The sequence below is a fragment of the Ambystoma mexicanum genome, chromosome 3q, assembly GCF_040938575.1.
Source record: "Ambystoma mexicanum isolate Mex_15411 chromosome 3q, UKY_AmexF1_1, whole genome shotgun sequence".
NCBI classification, from domain to species: Eukaryota; Metazoa; Chordata; class Amphibia; order Caudata; family Ambystomatidae; genus Ambystoma; species Ambystoma mexicanum.
In genome coordinates, this window is record NC_090926.1 from 591,691,871 (window position 1) to 591,705,317 (window position 13,447).

General features: G+C 48.3%; 1 protein-coding gene across 9 annotated transcripts in view; it reads left to right on the forward strand.

Annotated features, from left to right (window-relative positions):
• EP300 (E1A binding protein p300) overlaps positions 1–13,447 on the forward strand; it is a 744,806-nt gene that overhangs the window by 594,161 nt on the left and 137,198 nt on the right. The window lies entirely within an intron of this gene.

Below are 13,447 nucleotides of genomic sequence, written 5' to 3' on the forward strand. Positions count from 1 at the left end.
ATTTCTTACTCCCTTCTCGGGAAACATTTGGAGATAACGAGGGAGAGTATCAAGTTCTTTATCCACCATTAGAAAAAGATTTGGGGGGATTAAGGTTCCTTACTCTGTCAATAGTGGTAATCCAGCCTCTTATTTCTAATGACTTTTTTTACTTTCATGGGGTTGCAAACTAAGATTTCTGATGTCAAATCAAGCCTGAGCAGGATACCTCTCACTTTTTTCTCCAGCCCAGAAAGTAGTTTGGACTTTGCATTTCCCAGGTGTTCTTTTACATCGAAATAGAGGGAGGATGGCCTGCTGTATTATTACACGGTATAATGATATGAGTTTCCACTTGCTCGACAACCGGGGTAGGTCAGACCCAATTCAAACCGAAGGCTCACAAGCGGGGTGCGCATTGGGAGGGCTAAAGATTTTTTTCCACAGGAGACCCTCCAGTTTGTTCCAATCAAAATGCCAAAGCAGAGGCTTCGCTTCCAGACCATACAGAAGGACTGGAACAGCTTTGCCCATGTTATACTTGATAAGCAGGAGTAATGAGAATTTACAAAATCTTCCACTCAGTTTCTTCATATGAGGGATGATTTTAATGGCTTTTTCCTGGATGGTTGTACTCACTTTGTTCTGAGCAGGAGAGGTGAAGATTTGATAGCCAAGATAGGTAAGTTTATCTACGCGGGGGACTGCTTTTCATTCAAAACCCAGTTACCAAACCTAGTTTCTTCTTAGGATGTTTAAAGATAAGAATCTTGGATTTTGAAGGATTGATTGAGAGCCCATTTAGGGTGGCATATTCCCCCAGTTTGGCCAAAAGCCGCTGAAGACCAATTGCCGATCTATCCAACAGGACCAAGTCATCCACGTAAGCGAGCCAATGTGTTCTCCTTCCGTTAATCTCAGGGCTGGCTAGTGATGATGAAGCCAGGAAGTCTCCCAAATCTGACAGGAAAAGATTGAAAAATAGGGGGGCTCCTAGATATCCTTGCCTCACCCCTTTGAAGACCTGTATGATATCTGATAGGTGACCCTGGTCGTCCAGCCTCAGTTTTATGGTAGTGTTCTTATGAAGCTCAATGAGCATTGCTAGAAGTTGAGCTGGAATCCCCAACTATGGAGTTTCTGCCATAGTAGAGATCTGTCCACTAAATCTAATGCCTTGGACAGATCAACCCATGCCCCATAAAGGGGAGTGCCCTCTTTCTCTTTTGACTTTTCACTCAGCAGATTTTAGATGAGCCCATTAAGACTGGTAGAAAGACCTTTTCTGAATCCTGTTTGGTGCTGTGAGAGGATCTGCTTCGAATCCACCCAATGTGAAAGTTCTCTTAGCAGCAACCGCATGAAAAGTTTACTATCGATGTCAAGGAGGGCGATTGGGCGATAGTTTGCAGGACTTAGTTATTCCATTCTTTAAGGGGGCGATCGACTAAAGCATTGTTCCATGATTGAGGAAAAACCCTAGTATTAAGAATTTCATTACAAAGGCGATTTAACAACTTGGCCCATAGTTCCGGATTGTTTTTTAGGACCTGATAGGTTAGGCCATTGGGGCCAGCAGCTTTCGATGAGGAAGTTGATACTAATTCCACGATGTAATGTTCGCCAAAAGTGAGAGACCAAAATGGGTCTCCTGGCATGATGAAATCTGTGGACCCTGTTCATCCTAAGTTCTCTGAAAGATGTGCAACTCATCTATGCCCTGGGACTAAATTACAAAGGTAACTGTTACACCCAGTCTCCAATTGCCCCAGCGCCGCCCAGAAGTTTCTGGAGTTGTTTCCGTTAAGTAGATGAAGCATTTTCTCGCCAACTTCTTGCATTTTTTGATATTTTTGGTTTTTCGACCAGTTTCTATAGGTCTGTTGGGCCCTTCTTGATTCATGCTTACGAGTGATGGGGGTCATCATATTTTTTTTATATGGCGCAATGTTTGTCGCAGGGTTCTTTTTTTCTTTTGTGTTTCTTCATCGAACGTATGAAGATGTTCTTGTTTACTAGCGACCTTTGTTTCACTTGGAGGATGTATAGACCAGATGAAGTTCCCAAATTTCTCCGGATGGAATTTGTCGTCAATTGAGGGCGAAATTGCTTCAAGTAGTTTGTTCAGCCTTTTTCCCCCCTTGATTATATTTTACAACTCTCAATTTCCCCTTAAGACCCTCCAGTTCTTGGGTATTTTTAACATGCCAATACTTTTGCATGTTAGGAAACGAGAGTTCCAGACTTGCATGGTCACTGCCCCCTCCCCCCCCTCCCAATTTATAGTGAGGCAGGAGCAGAGACTAGATAGACCAGAAGAAACAGATCTAATCTAGGGTAGACTCTAGGGTTCCTTGACGTCAAGTTGCTCCTGTTTTATCCGCTTCCTTGAGCTTTTCGTGGAGCATTTCGAGATCCCAGGATGTCAAAGTCCCTCCACAATTTTCCTTTCTGCTGCGAACTCTACTTTTTGTCCTGACTTGCCACTATAGGAGATATGATCTGCATTAAAATCCCCTGCTAGTTTGCTCCCTCATACTGTTTTCACCACTGTTGGGAGGGAATCCAATATATCTAGGAGATACTGGAGTTTTGAACTGGCAGGGTTCCAGTAACTATTGATGATTACCATGATAGGTTGAGGGGTGCCCATTTCCAGTTCAACCTTACAGGCTTGGATTCCCACGTCGTTAGTGGCGTGATCCTTTTAATGTTGGAATTTTTTAGGGCAATTATCAACCCTCCCGCTGGTCTCCCTTTTAACTTTTGCAAAGCCCGAAGGTTTTGGATTGTAAAACCCTCTATCTCTCTAGGATTAACAAACCATATTTCCTGTAGTAACAGAATGTTATTCTGCCCCAAAAGTTCCTCTTTCAGTTTTTTTTTCTCCAGGAAACTTGGGCCTCGTGTGTTCCATGAGACTAATTTCAGGCCCCTTTGACTAAAGGCTATTTTCCTCCACTCCTAGTTTTAGGAATATTTGGGAGATGATCTCTGGGAGTTTTGCTATTAGGTTCCCATTTGTGCTTGAACCTGCAGCCATGAAAGAAAAACCTCCCACTAGCCAAACCATTCCCCTCCTTGCCTCAGTTAAGAGACAAATCACTCCATCGCTCTCTACACCGGCACTGGTCAGAGGGGTCAATCCCAGAATTGAAAAACTGTTTACTCCCTTTCATTCAGACACATTATATATTAGGGGTCACTCAATTCCAGACTCCTTGGTGGTAACTAACACAAGGAAAAGAGCAGCGGTTCCGCTGTCAACCAGCGAAGCACCCCCGGACAAAGAAGGAAAGCAACTCTACGCCCTGGGTAAAAGAATTACAGCCTCGGCAGCTTTCTCAACCAGAATTGCCAATAATACTACCCTACTGGCAAGTTATGCTGATGCCCAATGGGGCAAATTACGGCAGGACCTCGAAGTCCCTGAGCCTTTAAGAACTCGCTTATTGGCCACAGTAACAGAAGGAACTCTGGTTAACCCGAGCATCATTAAAAACTCTTGATGCTGCAGAAACGGCTGGCCGTTCTTTATTCCAGGGAATACTTCTGAAGCGTCATGTCTGGCTCCGCAATTCCGTGTTTAAGCCAGAAACACAGGCGTCACTCATTAATAAACCAATAGAGGATTCTAACCTCTTTGGGAAGGCAGTGGACGACGCACTGGAGACTGCGAAGGAGGATTTCGACACCCTCAAGACTTTAGACCAAATCGCAAGGCCTCCAAATAAGCAAGGATTCGGCAACAAACGCTTTTTTCGAGGCCAACAGCCGTACACTGCAGGCAACTGGTCCTCTACTCTGGGAACCAGTGGCCAGTACTCAGAGGACAGCGCCGTGGCAAGGGTAGAGGTCGGGGCCCCACTCCCAGAGGATCCCCGACTACCAACACCAAATGACCCGAAGGTTTGGGTCCCCTCCCTTGCATCGCCGGTCGGGGGCCGGTTAACATCTTTCCTACCAGCATGGGAGGGAATAACATCAGACCACTGGGTATTGTCACACATAGCCCACGGTTACTGCATAGAATTCAGTCGGTCCCCCAAGTACAGGCACCCAAGGGGACGACGCTTCTCTCCGGAGCACCTCGCCATTCTTCAAGAAGTGGAACTGCTACTAGTAAAAGGAGCAATAGGGGTCGTGTCTCCATCACAGGTAACAGAAGGTATTTATTCAGTGTACTTCCTTGTACCCAAAAAGGACTTAACCATGCGCCCTGTATTAGATCTGCGCCCAGCGAACAAATTTGTCAAACCTCAGAAATTTCGCATGGCGACCGTACAGGAAGTAATCCCCCTACTTTCACAGGGAGATTACATGAAAACACTGGACATGAAAGATGCATACTTTCATATTTTAATGTTGCCAGCGCGCAGAAAATACCTCAGGTTCATGATAGAGGGCAAACACTACCAGTTCAGAGTGCTACCCTTCAGCATAGCGTCAGCGCTGAGGGTATTCACAAAAGTACTGGCAGTGGCAGAAGCCCACCTGCGCAGGTTGTCCATCCCAGTATACCCTTACCTCGACGGCCTTGGTTTTCTCGCTACGGTGGTGGTCCAAGGAAAACCTTGTAATAGGGAAACCATTCGCCACCCCCGCAGTGGAGGCCACTCTAACCACAGACTCATCCCTCACAGGAAGCGGGGGGCTCACCTATCCCATCAGACTGCACACAGAGTTTGGACTCCGAGTGTAGCGTCCAAACACAAAAACTTGCTGGAACTGCTAGCAGTCTTCAAAGCACTGACGGCTTGCCAGGCACACCTGCAAGGGAAGACAGTGATGGTCCTCGGACAGCACCACAGCCATGTACTACCTGAACAAGCAAGGAGGCACTCGCTCTCCAGGACTGTCCAAGCTGTCCCAGAAAATCTGGAAGTGGGCTCTCAAACACATGTTCCTGTTGTCACAACATGTTCCAGGGGAACTCAATCTGCTAGCAGACAAACTCGGCAGAGACTTCCCTCTGCCCGCAGAGTACGAATGGCGGTTACAAGAAGACATCGTCTTCGACGTTTTCACACAATGGGGATTCCCAGAAATGGATTTGTTCGTAACTCTGGAGAACTCCCAATGCCAAGATTACGCCTCCAGGTACCCCCAGAACCAGTCCAAAGGAAACGGTCTCTGGGTAACATGGTCAGGGAAATTTGCTTACGCTTCCCTGCCCCTTACACCCCTCCCCCCCCCCCCCCCCCCGACTCCCCTTCTCAACAAGATAGTGCACTAGATGCACCAAGAACCAGTCACCATCATACTAGTGGCCTCTATGTGGGCCAGGCAGCCATGGTTCGCTCACTTGATGGAGATGGCTCTATCTCCTCCAATGAAACTTCCCTGCCCGTACAACATGCTGTCACAGGACAAGGGCAGAACGCTAAACCCATGCCCACAGACCCTGAACTTAGCAGCCTGTCTCCTGAGGTCATAGAATTTGGACATTTACAACTCCCTCAAAGATGCATGGAGATTCTTAGGGAGGCTAGGAAACCTAACACTCGTTACTGCTATTCTAGCAAATGGAAGAGATTTGTCATCTGGTGTAGAAATGAGAGCATCAACCCCGTTGACTGCTCTCCCACACATATTCTTTACCTGACTCACTTATTAGACTCAGGATTGGTCTTTAATTCTATTAAAGTTCATCTATCTGCACTTTCCGCATACACCACTTCTCAACTCAGTCGTGGTGGAAAGTCCCAGTTATCAAATCCTTCATGGAGGGAGTAAAGAGGATACACCCTACTTTACCCAACCCAGCTCCCGGATGGGACCTAAACGTGGTACTTACCAGGCTTATGGGCTCACCCTTTGAACCCATGCACAAGGCATCCCTTAAGGACCACTCTTAAGACTGCTTTCTTAATAGCTATCCCCTCCATTAGGAGAGTGAGTGAACTAGACCCCTTTGTAACAGTTCACAAAGATAAGGTGGTGCCTATAGAACTACTAACGTTCTTTCAAAACCCTTCAAATTTAGGAGAAAGGAGCCTGCATACACTAGATGTGCGCAGAGCCGTAATGTTTTTTCTGAGGCTTGTGGAATCTGCTTAGATCACATGATGTGCTTAGGCCGACATCTAGTGGAAGCTGCGGAGTATTAGTTTGTTTCTCGAAACTTGAAAATGGGCGTCGACACAGGGCGTGCCAGTAATACTATCCCTAGTGTGACGTCCACTGTACCCAAGATACCTCACGCGTCTAGGATCCTCAGATAGTTTTTTTCCGCCATACTGGTCGGAAGCATTTTGCGGAGTCCCCTGGCCTTAGCCATACTTTTGCTAAAATATTAATTTATTTACATCCTTCCCCATCCCAACGTCTAACTTCGACACTAGACGCCTGCTGGAGAAGAAATCGACCGTCGGCTGCTGCACGACGTATTTGGGCCTCGGAAGGCCTCTGGCCTCGGCCCTGCAAGTAGGGAGAGTGGAGGGTTGTACATACTCTACACTCTTGGTATATAGGTACACCTTATACATTTCCTACACTTAACAGCCCGCTGCCTCAAGGTGCGTATGGAGGGTACCCCTTTTCAATTCTGCCCCAAGTGCAATCGCAAATACCCTTAGGTCGACAGGCACGCCACGTGCAATCTCTGCTTGTCGAGGGACCACCCCGAAGCGAACTGCAGAGCGTGTAGTAGGTTTAAACCTAAGACACTTAAGGGCCGTTCGACAAAGCGTTGGGCCCACCACGCCAGGCAGGCGGCCATGGCAGCGGAGGGCGCCTTCAGCGACGCCGTACTTTCGGACGGCGAGGGCATTACGGCGTCGAAAGACAGCTGAGCGAAAGTCCCCGACCTCGGAAGATAGTCCGGCAGGGCGGCTATTGGGAAGACCCCCGGCGACACAAGCGCTTCACACACGACACACACTAAACACACGAAGTCCAACCGAGACTCGACGACGTCGAGTTCTCGAAAAAAGGCACAAACAGAACGGTCCGATTCGGTGTCCTCTGGGCGTGCTCGATAGAGATCGCCGCATGACTCCAGGCAATCACCCACTCTTGCCAAGAGTGCCTCGCTCCCTAGGCTAACAGAAGTTCGATCGTCGGAGGACGAAGACAACTTCCACCCCCAGGCCGCGCTCCAGGAGTCGGAGCCCGCAGTCAAGATCAGCGAGGCCCCACGCTCGAAAGACAGGGACCCTACCCCCGATCCTCGACGCCAGGCGTCGAAAACCTCCAGAGCCATAAAAGGACAGGGAAAACATTTTTCCACTCACAGGGAGGGGTGAAAACAGCAGAAGCAGCCTTTGCACTCTTCCACACCTGTGAAACACACCACTCCCCCTAAACAGACAGACAAAACCAGGTCTGCTGATATGTCTAAAACCAGCAAATCTACTCAAGATAAATCCCCGAGACTTGCTGAGTGTGTCATTACCAGTTCCAAAAAATGGTTGAGTGAAGACATTGATAGGGTCATGTCAAGGATGTCTTCTTTGGCTGATTCTTACGATAAAAATCCAGAACATTTCCTTTCGTATGATCCACAAGGGGCGACACCCTTAGGCTCTAATGATCCTCCCCCCCCCCCCCCCCCCCCCCCCGAGTAAAAAGCCTCGGTTTGAAACATCGATGAGGTCTACAGACCCCTTCGAGGTACAGCCATACTCAACACCATACTTGCGGTATCAAGGGGAGGCTTCCTTTGGGGAGGACCAAGAATTTGGCATGGTAGAAGAGCAAACCGGGACGGGCTACTATGGGGATGATGAGGACCAGGAAGAGGAAGACCCTGAAACCTACAGAGTAGATTCCCCGGTAGAAAACGAAGCCCCGGTTACCGACTCCCCTGTCGATAACCAACCCCTCATAAACGAGGTTCTTGCAGAGGAATTAGTGGGAGAAAGGAGGCCTGTTGCCCAGACCATCCCTATCCTTAAATCCATTCAGCGAAAAATAGACCCGTTCTTGGTGAACCCGAACCTCACCAGAGCAGTCAATCCCAGGGTTGACAAACTTTTCAGGGCAGCCCAGTCTGACCCTCTTTATAGAAGAGGACATCTGAAGCCAGACTCCCTAGTTGTCACTAACACTCGTAAGAGGGCTGGAACACCCTTGTCATCGTCCGAAGCTCCTCCCGACAAGGAGAGCAAAAAACTATATGGTTTCAGCAGGAAAGTAGCCTCAACGTCCGCCTATCAAGCAACGATTGCAAACTCCACCACCCTGTTGGCCAGCTACAACTGCCATCAGTGGGAAGAAGTCGCAGCACTCAGAGCCTCTGCTCCTGAACCCTTAAAGGGCCAGTTAGCTCGGATTTCCGCAGAGGGTAGAGCCGTGTCTGGTTGCATTTTGAAAGCAACCTTTGACGCCGCGGACAACGCAGGCAGATTGATAGCAGAAGGCACTGTTATCAAGAGACATGCATGGTTACGGCAGTCTGGTTTTAAGGCAGAAACCCAGGCATCATTGTTGGACAAACTGGTGGAAGCCGATCTGTTGTTTGGTAAGGCGGTCAAAGACGCACTGAAGAATGCCATGGACGAATACGAGACACTCAAGTCCCTTGGCCAGTCAACCAATAAACCCCCTAACCAGAGAGGGAATAGTAATTTTCATCGCCCACGCGGCCAAAATTCCCAGAGAGGATCTAACTATTCCCAGGGGCAGGGTACACAGTGGAACAAAAGCCAACAGTCTACCCAGGGTTACGGCAGGGGTAATAGGAGAGGTCGTGGTAAAGGGAGGGGCAGCCCCAGCAAGGGAGGCGGCACGCCTCCACCAAAGCAGTGACTCTCAGTTCAGGGTCCCTTCTCACGCAACCCCAGTAGGGGGACGCATTTCCAACTTCACCCAGGCTTGGGAAGGGATCACATCAGACAGATGGGTGCTGTCAACAGTATCCACAGGGTACTGTATAGAACTACTGCAGCGTGCCCGGAACCATCCTCCACGACAAAGAGTACACTCTTTAGAACATCAGAAGATTCTCCTCGAGGAGATCGCCATTCTGCTAGAAAAGGACGCGATAGAACTCGTCCCGGGACACCAGGTAAAAAAGGGTATTCAACTTACTTCCTTGTGCCAAAGAAAGATTTGACAATGCGCCCAGTATTGGACTTACGGCCTACACACAAGTATGTCAAGCCCCAAAAGTTTCGTATGACTACGCTACAAGAGGTAATCCCCCTTCTAAAAAAGGGGGGATTACATGGCAACCTTGGATATGAAAGATGCTTATTTTCATATTTCCATGTTCCCAGCGCACAGAAGGTACTTGCGCTTCAAGGTGGACAGTCGACACTACCAATTCAAGGTACTGCCCTTCGGGATAGCTTCAGCACCAAGGGTATTCACCAAGGTACTGGCGGTGGCGGCTCAACACCTACGCAGGGAGGCAATCCCGGTGTACCCTTATCTGGACGACTGGCTCATAACGGGGAAACCCCAGTAATTTGCAGGACAAACATTCAAAGGACTATCGACCTCCTCCACGAGTTAGGCTTCTCAATCAACGAGAAAAAGTCAAGACTGGTGCCAAGCACCTCCAAACAGTTCCTAGGAGCAATCCTAGATACTCAAGAGGGGTTGACCTTTCCTTCAGAGGAAAGAATTCAGAATATACTACTGCAAATTCCGCATTATCAGTCCGGTCACCAAATAACAGTACGCAAAGCAATACGTTTACTGGGCATGATGGCGTCATGTATTTACCTGGTCCCCCACGCGCGCCTGCGCATGTGTCCCATGCAGGAATGGTTGGCGAAACAGTGGTCTCAGGCAAGTGGTAAGTGGGACGATCTAGTGGTCGTTTCGCCAACACTAGTACAAAGCCTTCACTGGTGGACAAGAGAGAATCTCGCACAGGGGAAACCCTTTTACGACCCCGAAGTACAGGCAGTAGGCACTACCGATGCATGTCTGACGGGGTAGGGAGCTCACCATCTCCACCACACAGCTCAGGGTCTCTGGTCTCCCTCAGTGGCCAAGAACCACATCAAACTGCTAGAGCTTCTGGCAGTATTCGGAGCGCTTCAAGCGTTCGAGCCCCACCTACTAAACCTATCAGTGCAAATCCGGACGGACAGCACAACAGCCATGTTCTACCTGAACAAGCAAGGAGGACTCGTTCGCCAAATCTGTCCAAGCTTGCCCAGAAAATCTGGATATGGGCACTCAGACGGAACATCTTCCTGTCATCACAACATGTTCCAGGGGAGCTCAATTCCCTAGCGGATGCTCTGAGCAGAGACTCCCTCCCAGAGGAACACGAATGGGTTCTACACAGAGAGGTCGTAGAAGATATCTTCTCTCAGTGGGGTTTCCCCACTATAGACTTATTCGCCACAAGCGAAAACAGACCATGCCCAGGATTTGCATCCAGGTTCCCCCAACCAGAGTCCCAGGGGAACGCCCTGTGGATGAACTGGTCAGGGATGTTTGCGTACACTTTTCCACCAACTCCTCATCAGGAAAGTGGTGAACAAGATGAACAGAGAGTCGATGACGCTCGTCCTAGTTGCTCCCATGTGGGCAAGACAACCGTGGTTCCCACACCTATGCAGGATGGCGGTGTGCGAGCCCATCAAACTTCCAGCCTGGTACAACCTACTGTCCCAGCACCAAGGTCAAACAGTACACCAGCAACCCACCTCAATGAACCTGGCAGCATGGCTCCTGAGGTCATAGAGTTTGGACATCTTAATTTGCCACAGAGGTGTATGGACATCCTAAAGGAATCTAGGAAACCAAACACAAGGCACTGTTACTTTGACAAGTGGAAGAGGTTTGTTATCTGGTGCCAGAGTAGACAAATCAACCCTGTTGATTGCACTCCTTTCACTGTTACATACATGCTCCACCTGCTAGATGCAGGATTGGTTTTTAACTCGCTGAAAGTACACCTGGCAGCCCTGTCGGCATACACCTCTTCCCATAGCAAGGGCTCGTGGTGGAAAGTACCAGTAGTTAAAGCCTTCATGGAAGGAGTAAAGAGTCTTCACCCTCCTATTTCAAACCCACCACCAGGGTGGGACCTTAATGTGGTGCTAGCCAAGCTCAAGGGACCCCCTTTCGAGCCCATGCATAAAAGCAGTCTCAAACAACTGACTTATAAAACAGCCTTCTTAGTAGCTATTACTTCTATAAGAAGGGTCAGTGAAATTCAGGCTCTGTCAGTGCAGGATCCCTTCTTTACTGTCCATAAAGACAAACTGGTTTTACGCACACACCCTAGGTTCTCACCTAAGTTTATATCAAAATTCCATGTAAACCAGTCCATAGAGCTTCCGGCTTTCTTTCAGGACCCTCAAAGCTCGGCTGAGGTGAAACTACACACCCTAGATGTGCGTAGGGCGGTCCTCTACTATGTAAATAAAACCAGAACGCTAAGAAAAACAGATCAACTGTTTGTCTCCGTAGCTACAGGCAGAGAGGGGGATCGCGTCTCTAAAGGTGCCATCTCGGAGTGGATTATTAACTTTATCCAGCTGTGTTACTCACTCTCTGAAAGAACTCTGCCTTACACGCCAAGAACCAACTCTACTAGGGGCATTGGGGTCACTCTGGCTTTCATTGCAAATGTACCCCTTGACACCATTTGCAAAGCAGCTACTTGGAGCTCTATTCACACTTTTACTCAGCATTACTGCATTAACAACCATTCCAAGGCAGATACACAAGCGGGACAAGTGGTTCTAAGACACTTATTTGCTCATGACCCTTCTCACATCCCACCTCCTTCAGGTACTGCTCGCTAATCTATGCACAGCATGTGATCTAAGCAGATTCCACAAGCCTCAGAAGGGATACATTATTCGGCGTAATCGTATTTCTGATGCTTGTATCTGCTTAGATTCACATCCGACCCACCCTTCCTCCCCTCTGAGAGAAGGCGCATGGTTGCTTGTAGTCTTATCTATCTGCTTGGATTATCTGTACTCACGCTACTCCTCATGTCAGAAAAAATACAATCTGAGGATCCTAGACGCGCGAGGGATCTTGGGTGCAGTGGACGTCACACTAGGGATAGTATTACTGGCACGCCCTGTGTCGACGCCCATTTTCGAGTTTCGAAAAACAAACTGTAATACTCCGCAGCTTCCACTAGATGTCGGCCCATGCACAGCATGTGAATCTAAGCAGATACAAGCATCAGAAATACGATTACGGTGAGTAATGTAGTCCATAAGGAAAGAACTAGACCTCTGAGAAAGATTAATCAGTTCTTTGTCTGTGGCAGCAAGAAGATAAGGAGATGCAGTTTCAAAATCCACTATATCTAGATGGATTGTCCAATGCATCACTCTGTTACTCTCCTGCTAAGAGAGAACTACCCTTCAAGCCGAGAGCACATTCTACTCGTGGCACTGGGGCTTCCATAGCATTCATTGCTAATGTCCCTCGAGTCCATTTGCAAAGCGGCAACCTGGAGTTCTGTACACACCTTTACAAAAGACTGCTGTCTAGATGCCCACTCTAGATCTGATTCCCAGGTGGGACAAGCAGTATTAAAACATCTTTTCTCTACTGTTACTTCTCACAACCCAACTCCAACTCCGGGTACTGCTCGCTAGTCTATGCACATCATGTGATTCTAAGCAGATTAACAAACATCAGAAGACAATGCATTACTTACCGTAAAGCATTTCTGATGGTTGTATCTGCTTAGATTCACATGCGCCCACCCTTCCTCCCCGCTCGGATGGAAGGAACATAGACATCCTTTATCTATCTCTTTTCTGTACTCACTCACGTCTAATAGGCTCCCTCAGGGCAGAATAAATACAGACAGAGGGACCTCGACGCGTGAGGGATTGTGGGTACAATGCACGTCACTATATGGATGGTGTTAGACACACCTTGTCGATGTCCCCTTTTTGACTACGAAAACAAAATGCAATACTCTGCAGTGACTACTGGATGTCGGACTATGCACAGCATGTGAATCTAAGCAGATACAACCATCAGAAATGCTTTTACGGTAAGTAATGCATTGTTATATGAATGTTATGTTTTTGTTTTTCTTGACACCTTTCTTGAGACCCCAACTTTTGCTCCTGTGGGGGATCCCACTTATCACTAGATCGCCTCCGAGTCCTGTATTCAAGAATATGCTTTATTTGATGTCGACCACTGGTGAACTGCAACTATACCAAAGATGCAGCTAATAGCCCTAGACTCTGGATGCAGTATACAGAGGCTGCCACACAATTACCTTTTATACGCGCTCCTCCTTTGCCCTCCAGTGCCAAACAGCAGACACAGTACTGCAGATGCTGCACCCTTGTCCCCGCTGCGGGTTTAACGCCGCAAGGGTGATTGGGGCTGCACTATATGCTCAGCAAGGGTCACGTGACCGCAGGCAAACTCTGCCTCCTCCGGGAAGCGAACGCTGCTCAGCAAGAGCCTCTGGCAGCTCGCAGTGCTGAGATAAATGCAGCTGAAAAATAAACGTTCTTTGCATGCAGCGGTCCTGCTTAGGGTTCACAGTAATGGGTTTATATGATCT